Below are 8,161 nucleotides of genomic sequence, written 5' to 3'. Positions count from 1 at the left end.
ATCGTCAGAAACTCTCTTTAACCCTAGAACACTAACGTTAAAATTAGTAACACCGTCACTAACGTTGGGTATATTTTACCCGATATAATATCTCGGATAAAATACAGTTTATCACACCAGCGTTCATCATGCCATATAGGACACACAGTGGCCACCTCTTGGTTTTTCTTTCACAGCTGTACTGAACACACATTTGGTCGAAAGTATCAACACATCCCTTCATTTGGTTGTAAAATTCGATCGCTTCAAAATTGTGTGGGTGAAAATCACCCGACGTTAGTGTTCTAGGGTTAAGCACAGCTTGGTGATGATGTTGCTCCAAAAATATGAACCTTCATTCTGAAGTCCACCAGAGGTTGCGTCACATCTCCATTACGCCACCACAAAAAGCGGAGAAAGTCAAATGTTTCTGAAATACTTTCACTTGGTGAAACATGGCTTGAATGTCAGCCATTAGGGCAACTGGTTCCTGTCTGAAGAACACCAAATAAGGAATTTGTAACATCAGGACCCTGTAACAGCTGGCTGTTCAAGGAGATGCCTTTGTAACTTGCTCCACAAGCAAACACAACTCTTAATGTCTTCTTTTTAGGATGATACACCCTGTGATGAGGAATGTACCAGAGCTTGCCTTCAGTGCCATGTAGTTGTTGTTGAGGTACATACTCCTGATGACCTACACAGGAACAGTCTCTTTGAGATGTTTCAGTCTGGTTTCAGAGCCCATCACAGCACAGAAACAGCACTGGTTAAAGTCACAAATGACCTCATGGCATCAGACCACGGGCTTGTCTCCATACTTGTTTTGCTAGATCTCAGTGCTGCTTTCGACACTGCAGATCACAGCATTTTATTACACAGATTAGAACATGAGACTAGGATCACAGGGACTGTGCTACGCTGGTTCAAATCATATTTAACAGATAGATTTCACTTTGCTCAAGTTAATAATGTTTCCTCTTCATATATAAGGGTTAGCCTCGGTGTTCCACAAGGTTCAGTGCTTGGGCCGATCCTGTTCACTTTATACATGCTCCCTCTAGGAAATATTATTCAGAAACATGGCATAAACTTTCATTGTTATGCTGATGACACTCAGCTGTACTTATCCTTAAAGCCTGAAGAAACAGAGCCGTTAGCCAGACTCCAGGCATGTCTTAAGGACATAAAGGACTGGATGACCTCCAATTTTTTGTTATTAAACTCAGACAAAACTGAGATCATTGTTCTAGGCCCCAAACACCTTAGAAATAGAATAGCTGATAATATTCTCTCTCTGGACGGCATTACTTTGGCCTCCAGTATGACTGCAAGGAACCTCTGCGTTATCTTTGATCAAGACGTGTCATTTATTCATCACATTAAACAGACCTCTAAGACCGCCTTCTTTCACCTCCGTAATATCGCTAAGATTAGGAGTGTCCTCTCTCAGAGTGATGCTGAAAAACTTGTCCATGCTTTCGTTACTTCTAGGCTGGACTACTGCAACTCACTATTGTCAGGATGTCCAAATTATTCTATTAATAACCTGCAGCTGATCCAAAATGCAGCAGCTAGAGTTTTAACAGGAATCAGTAAAAGGGATCATATCTCCCCCATCTTAGCTTCTCTTCACTGGCTTCCGGTAAAATTCAGAATAGACTTTAAAATTGTCCTACTTACATATAAGGCCCTAAATGGACTAGCCCCATCATACCTGCAGGATCTAATAGTCCCATATATTCCCAATAGATCACTCAGATCACAGAATGCAGGTTTACTTACAGTTCCCAGAATTTATAAAAGTAGAACGGGAGGACGAGCCTTTAGCTATCAGGCACCCCTGCTGTGGAACCAGTTGCCAATCTGGGTTCGACAGGCAGACACCACCTCCACTTTTAAGACTAAACTTAAAACCTTTCTGTTTAGTAAAGCATATAGTTAGCACCAAATAAAGTGTGTAGGGCTGGTAGGCATAGTTTCACTCACCTCATGATATATAGCCACAGGTAGAATAGGTCTGACTAACTGTTAATCTTTAAATCTCTATCATAGCTAAGCTGCTATAGGCCTATGCTGCCGGGGGACACAAACATGATCCACCAAGCAGTTTCCCCTCCTCCTTTTCCTCTTCTATCCTCTCCCCTCGTCAGATTAACATGCAGTTCATTATTTTATGTCACTAACTGTGTGTCCAGTGCTCCTCGTAGTCTTGTGTCTCTCCCTCCCTTTCTCTCTCTCTCTCTCTCTGTATCTTTCTGCAGGTATCTCTCCATCCAGATCTTCAAGTTGAAATGTAGCCGGCTCTATGACCAACCCAATGTGTATTGTTGACATCTGCCTGTCATTCCTCTATGTACCGACTATGGGCGGGGTGGTTCTCCCTACGGGCCGAAATCGAACTGATAGGATAGTGATTCTCAACATCACATAAAAAAAAGAATACATGAATGTTACAGCAGTTCATTATAATTTTCATTACTATAATTTTCTTATAACTTGTGAAATGTTAAAATCATATTGAGGTGGTAGCAAAAAGTGAAACTAAACAGTTGAGATTTTGTTTTGCTTATGTTTTTAGTAATGTCATTTCTCATGTTGCAAATTGCTTTCCTGCCTGTACAACATCCATTGCACGTCTGCCCGTCCTGGGTGAGGGATCCCTCCTCTGTTGCTCACCCTGAGGTTTCTTCCATTTTTTTCCTGTTAAAGGTTTTTCTGGGAGTTTTTCCTTAGTCGATGTGAGGGTCGAAGGGCAGAGGATGTTGCTGATGTTATGTTAAGCCCTTTGAGACAAACTGCTTGTAAAAATGGGCTATACAAATAAAGTTGACTTGACTTGACTTGCTCTTAAATATGGAAAAAGCATGGCAGATTGGCATTTCTGTTTCTGTAGAGTTTATTTCCGCTGAAGTATTAACAGCTGCCACAGTTGCAGGATTTTTATTTCTGGTTGAAAATTTTGGGAGAGCTTTTCCTTTAGATGTAGCAGTGTGCATGTCTAGAGTGTTACCAAAAACAGACTCAGAAAATTTTGACCTGTTGTTCAAGAAAATCAACGAAATCAGGGAACAAAACTCTGCTTCCACGTTTCTCCTGTAAATCACAAACAGTTGCTCTCCATCTTTCTTTTAATTTGTATGGAAGTTTCATCACAAGCTGTTTGAGGTTTGATGATACACTCATCTCTGCCATATACTGTAGACTGTCCATCATATTACAGCAGCCTCTCTCTCAGAGTCAAGATCATCTGCTTTAAAGACGCCGTGGCATCGCTATGCTGGAGATGAAATAAATCTTTGGATTACAGTGAATATGGAATGAACATACAATATTCTCCTCTCAAGTGTACTGGATAAGTAGCATAGAGTCTTCCGAATATGAAACATTGAAACGAAGCAGTAGTTCTGGAGAAAACTGGATCTAGGCGACATTCCACGCTTGCCATCGTAGCTGCTTATGATTCAAAGCTGCTCATTTCATCAGGGATGGATCTCCACTGAGGTACCAAGAGAGCCCTTTCCTGGTTGCTAAGGGGAGTGAAAAAGCTTACGGCACCCGGTATTCCCAGGCGGTCTCCCATCCAAATACTAACCAGGCCCGACCCTGCTTAGCTTCCGAGATTGGACCAGATCGGGCGTGTTCAGGGTGGTATGGCTGTAAGCTGTCTCAGGCCTCACGACGGGGCCTTTTAAAGACGCCGTGGCATCGCTATGCTGGAGATGAAATAAATCTTCGGATTACGGTGAATGTGGAATGAACATACAATATTCTCTTCTCAAGTGTACTGGATAAGTAGCATACAGTCTCACGAATATCAAACATTGAAACGAAGCAGTAGTTCTGGAGAAAACTGGATCTAGGCGACATTCCACGCTTGCCATCGTAGCTGGTTATGATTCAAAGCTGCTTATGATTCAAAGCTGCTCATTTCATCAGGGATGGATCTCCACTGAGGTACCAAGAGAGCCCTTTCCTGGTTGCTCAGGGGAGTGAAAAAGCTTACGGCACCTGGTATTCCCAGGCGGTCTCCCATCCAAGTACTAACCAGGCCCAGTGGTGAGAGGCCCAGCCATTTTTGAAATGTTGTAGGAGGGAAACCGAGATCCCTCCCACAAGCTTCAGTGGCTTTCCATGATTGGTCAGCTTGGGGGTTCTCCTGACTAGGTTTGTTAAAGGAGCAGAGGACACGAGGTAAATGAATTTTTACAAATAATATGGCTTTAAAACATATATCAAAGAACAGGTGAAGTTAGCAGATAGAAGGGAGGGGGACAAAAAGGGAGGGAGGAACAAAAATTAAAAAGAGGATCCCTCTCTTTCTTCTTATATATAAAAAAAACTTCATTTTGTTCCCTCTAAGAAAAACACATATGTTTTCCACAGGTGTATGAGGGGCTGCCCGTCGATGTATCAGTCTTAAAATCAAAAAAGCTGTTTAATGGGAAGGTACCATTTTACCGACTCAATGGTTTCAATAAACAGTTTATATAAATGTATATCTATTAATTAATTCTCCCTTTTCTCCACAGGGGGGAGTACGACTGGAATATATTGATATTCCTTGTTATTGAAGATGCATCGGCCCCCTGGGGTGAGCTGATCAATCGGCAGAAGTGAAGTCAGGTGGCTGCGGGGCCAGGGCAAGACTGCTAACCCCACACTTCCCCACATCCCTCATGATATCTTCGGTGGAATGAATCTATGTCGGGTCCTTATGATAGGTAAGTATGGGTAAAATGAGGTTTCATAATAAATACTGGTAATAATAAATAAATCAATAATAAATAAGTAAATAGATAAATAAATAACAATACATGATTAGGAAGAATATAAGATAAAGAAGTCAAATACATGCTGTATTAATTTATTTAAACACACCCAATAAGAAAACACACACACACACATATATATATATATATAACACACACACACATAGTGTATATACACATCATGCAAGTAATAAATGTAAGTAATATTGCCTATCAAATAAAAAAATCATTGCATGTTAAGCAGATTTCCAATAAATGTAGGATTTCATCATCAGGTCTGTCTTTGTCAGGGTATTTATTGAAGATCATCCGTATTGTCTGCAATCCTACTCTGGTGTCGATATTTGTGTACAGACTATCTATGTTTATTGTAAAGAGGATTGCGTTTGTTGGCAGGCTCAGAGGACGAATTTTTTCTATAAAGTCGTAAGTATCTTTGAGGTAACTAGGATGTTTGGTGGAGAGTGGACCTAAATAAAAATCCATGTACTGTGAAAGGTTATATGTTATACTATTGCAGTCAGACACAATGGGTCTACCAGGCAGTACAACGTGCGGGAACCGCAAACATTTTCCCTTTAATTGCCACCAGCCAGGGAGTCAAATACAAATCATTTGGACAAGGTAATGTGCAAGCAATAGTTGATAAAATGCCCCCATTGGCAGAAGGCGGGGGATTGTGGCTAATCAAACTAGATAGTCCCACTGCAGGTCAGACTCTGGTGCTTGGAGACTTTAGATCGGTGGCAGCTGGATGCATGACATGCAGACCTGAGATAGATTTAGGAGGAGGCTAATACGAGACGCTCTTCTGATAACACACCATTCACTAGGGTAAGCACTGACATAGGCAAAGCAATGAGAGGGAAGTGTCCATTGCCCAACGCTGCAATAGTTCCAAAATTACAGTGGGCGCCTGAACAGCACCCATGCGAGTTTCTAGATAAATGTAAGGACACGTAGATCAAACACACAGGTGTCCACCCAGAGCCAAAAGGGGTACAAAGGGAATGTTACAGACAGGCGGTGTTAGAGGGTGTTCCAGAGGAGGTTAGAGAAAAAAAAAACATTTAGTTCATCATGTCACTTGGGCACAAGACGAACAGCAAAAGGAGCGGGACACTATTAAAGAGCTTCAGGGTCAATTGCTGAAGCTGCAACTGAACGAGGCCAGACAAAAAGTAAATGACAAAAAGAGAAAAGGAAAGAGGTGAAGCCGTGAAGGTAATTGTTACTGTTGAGAACAATGATACTCATGATTTGTTTCCTGTTTCCCCCTAGATAGAAAAAAGCTGCCCGAGATACCCACCATACGGCAGAGGAGGAGGCTCCGGGGGCTGACCACAGTGGGGAGGAGAATGGACGAGAGGACGTGAGGGACAGGGCGGACTGCCAAAGGGACAACCGGGAGGAAACGTGTGCTACTACTGCAACCAACCAAGACATTGGGTGAAAGACTGTTCCAGTATACCGCAACAAGGGCGGGGCGAGGTCACGTCCCGGCCTGGCACAGGGACTCCATCACCAAGCAAGCACCTACAGTATCCAATATCCCATGGTGAACTGGGATGACTGGGAGGAGTGGGGAACACACCACAGAGAGACTACGACAGCAGACCCAGTGCTGTCTATAAAGTCAATCTATTGGGGAGAGATCTCTTCATCAAGCTGGGGGCATCCATACTGTGTAGCCCGGACAGACTTATAGTGACATTGCCAGATGGCACCAGACTCCCCTGTACAGGTCTGAGAACCACAGGCCAATACCTCCTCCTGTCTGTGGAAGAGCAGTATGCGGACATCTACTGGGCTCTGTTGCAACCTGAAACGCTTGAGCACAACAGCATCCTCTCGGCCTACCTGCAGTGGAAACCCTGAATCTCATTGTTCGAGCCCGACATCTCTCCTCCTGACCCAGCACACATGACCCTCTTCTGACGGAATCATATTCTTTAGGTCACGAAAGAAGGTAGAAAGAGGAAATCAGAAATCAGCTTTATTTGCCAAGTACATGTGACCAAACAAGGAATTTGAGTCCGACTCAGATTTTTCTCTCTATTGTGCACCATACAAAATACAAAATAAAAAAATAATAGTAATTAAAAATACTTTCTTCATCAGACATATACAGAATTGAGAAAATATCAAGTTCTTAATGGTTTGATGTGTTTATTGTGAAGTTTAGCAGCTACACACACTACTTGTTCATTTTGGCCTTATCTCAGCGAGAGAACGCTGTTTTTGTAAATCTGACTGCAGTTCACTTCTAAACATGTTTACAGACTGCTTTCTTCATCAGACATATGCAGGATTGAGAAAATAGCAAGTTCTTAATGGTTTGATGTGTTTATTGTGAAGTTTAGCAGCTACACACACTACTTGTTCATTTGACCTTATCTCAGCGAGAGAACGCTGTTTTTGTAAATCTGACTGTAGTTCAAATCAAGTTTACAGACTGCTTTCTTCATCAGACATATGCAGGATTGAGAAAATAGCAAGTTCTTAATGCTTTGATGTGTTTATTGTGAAGTTTAGCAGCTACACACACTACTTGTTCATTTTGGCCTTATCTCAGCGAGAGAACGCTGTTTTTGTAAATCTGACTGTAGTTCAAAGGGAAACATGTTTACAGACTGCTTTCTTCATCAGACATATGCAGGATTGAGAAAATAGCAAGTTCTTAATGGTTTGATGTGTTTATTGTGAAGTTTAGCAGCTACACACACTACTTGTTCATTTTGGCCTTATCTCTGCGAGAGAACGCTGTTTTTGTAAATCTGACTGTAGTTCAAATGGAAACAAGTTTACAGACTGCTTTCTTCATCAGACATATGCAGGATTGAGAAAATAGCAAGTTCTTAATGCTTTGATGTGTTTATTGTGAAGTTTAGCAGCTACACACACTACTTGTTCATTTTGACCTTATCTCAGCGAGAGAAGGCTGTTTTTGTAAATCTGACTGTAGTTCAAATGGAAACAAGTTTACAGACTGCTTTCTTCATCAGACATATGCAGGATTGAGAAAATAGCAAGTTCTTAATGGTTTGATGTGTTTATTGTGAAGTTTAGCAGCTACACACACTACTTGTTCATTTTGGCCTTATCTCAGCGAGAGAACGCTGTTTTTGTAAATCTGGCTGCAGTTCACTTCTAAACATGGTTACAGACTGCTTTCTTCATCAGACATATGCAGAATAGAGAAAATATGACGTAGTTAATGGTTTGATGTGTTTATTGTGAAGTTTAGCAGCTACACACACTACTTGTTCATTTTGGCCTTATCTCAGCGAGAGAACGCTGTTTTTGTAAATCTGACTATAATTCAGTTGGAAACATGGTTACAGACTGCTTTCTTCATCAGACATATGTAGGATTGAGAAAATATGACGTTCTTAATGCTTTGATGTGTT

General features: G+C 41.6%; 1 non-coding gene across 1 annotated transcript; it reads right to left on the bottom strand.

Annotated features, from left to right (window-relative positions):
- Positions 1 to 3,525: 3,525 nt before the first annotated feature.
- Positions 3,526 to 3,644, bottom strand: LOC124067699. Its single transcript, XR_006844805.1, has one exon. It is a non-coding gene; the product is annotated as a 5S ribosomal RNA (ribosomal RNA).
- Between the last annotated feature and the right edge of the window lie 4,517 nt (positions 3,645 to 8,161).

The sequence above is a fragment of the Scatophagus argus genome, chromosome 11 (assembly GCF_020382885.2).
Source record: "Scatophagus argus isolate fScaArg1 chromosome 11, fScaArg1.pri, whole genome shotgun sequence".
Lineage (NCBI taxonomy): Eukaryota > Metazoa > Chordata > Actinopteri > Scatophagidae > Scatophagus > Scatophagus argus.
The sequence above is the reverse complement of the archived record's forward strand: the minus strand, read 5'-3'. Positions and strand labels throughout refer to the sequence as shown.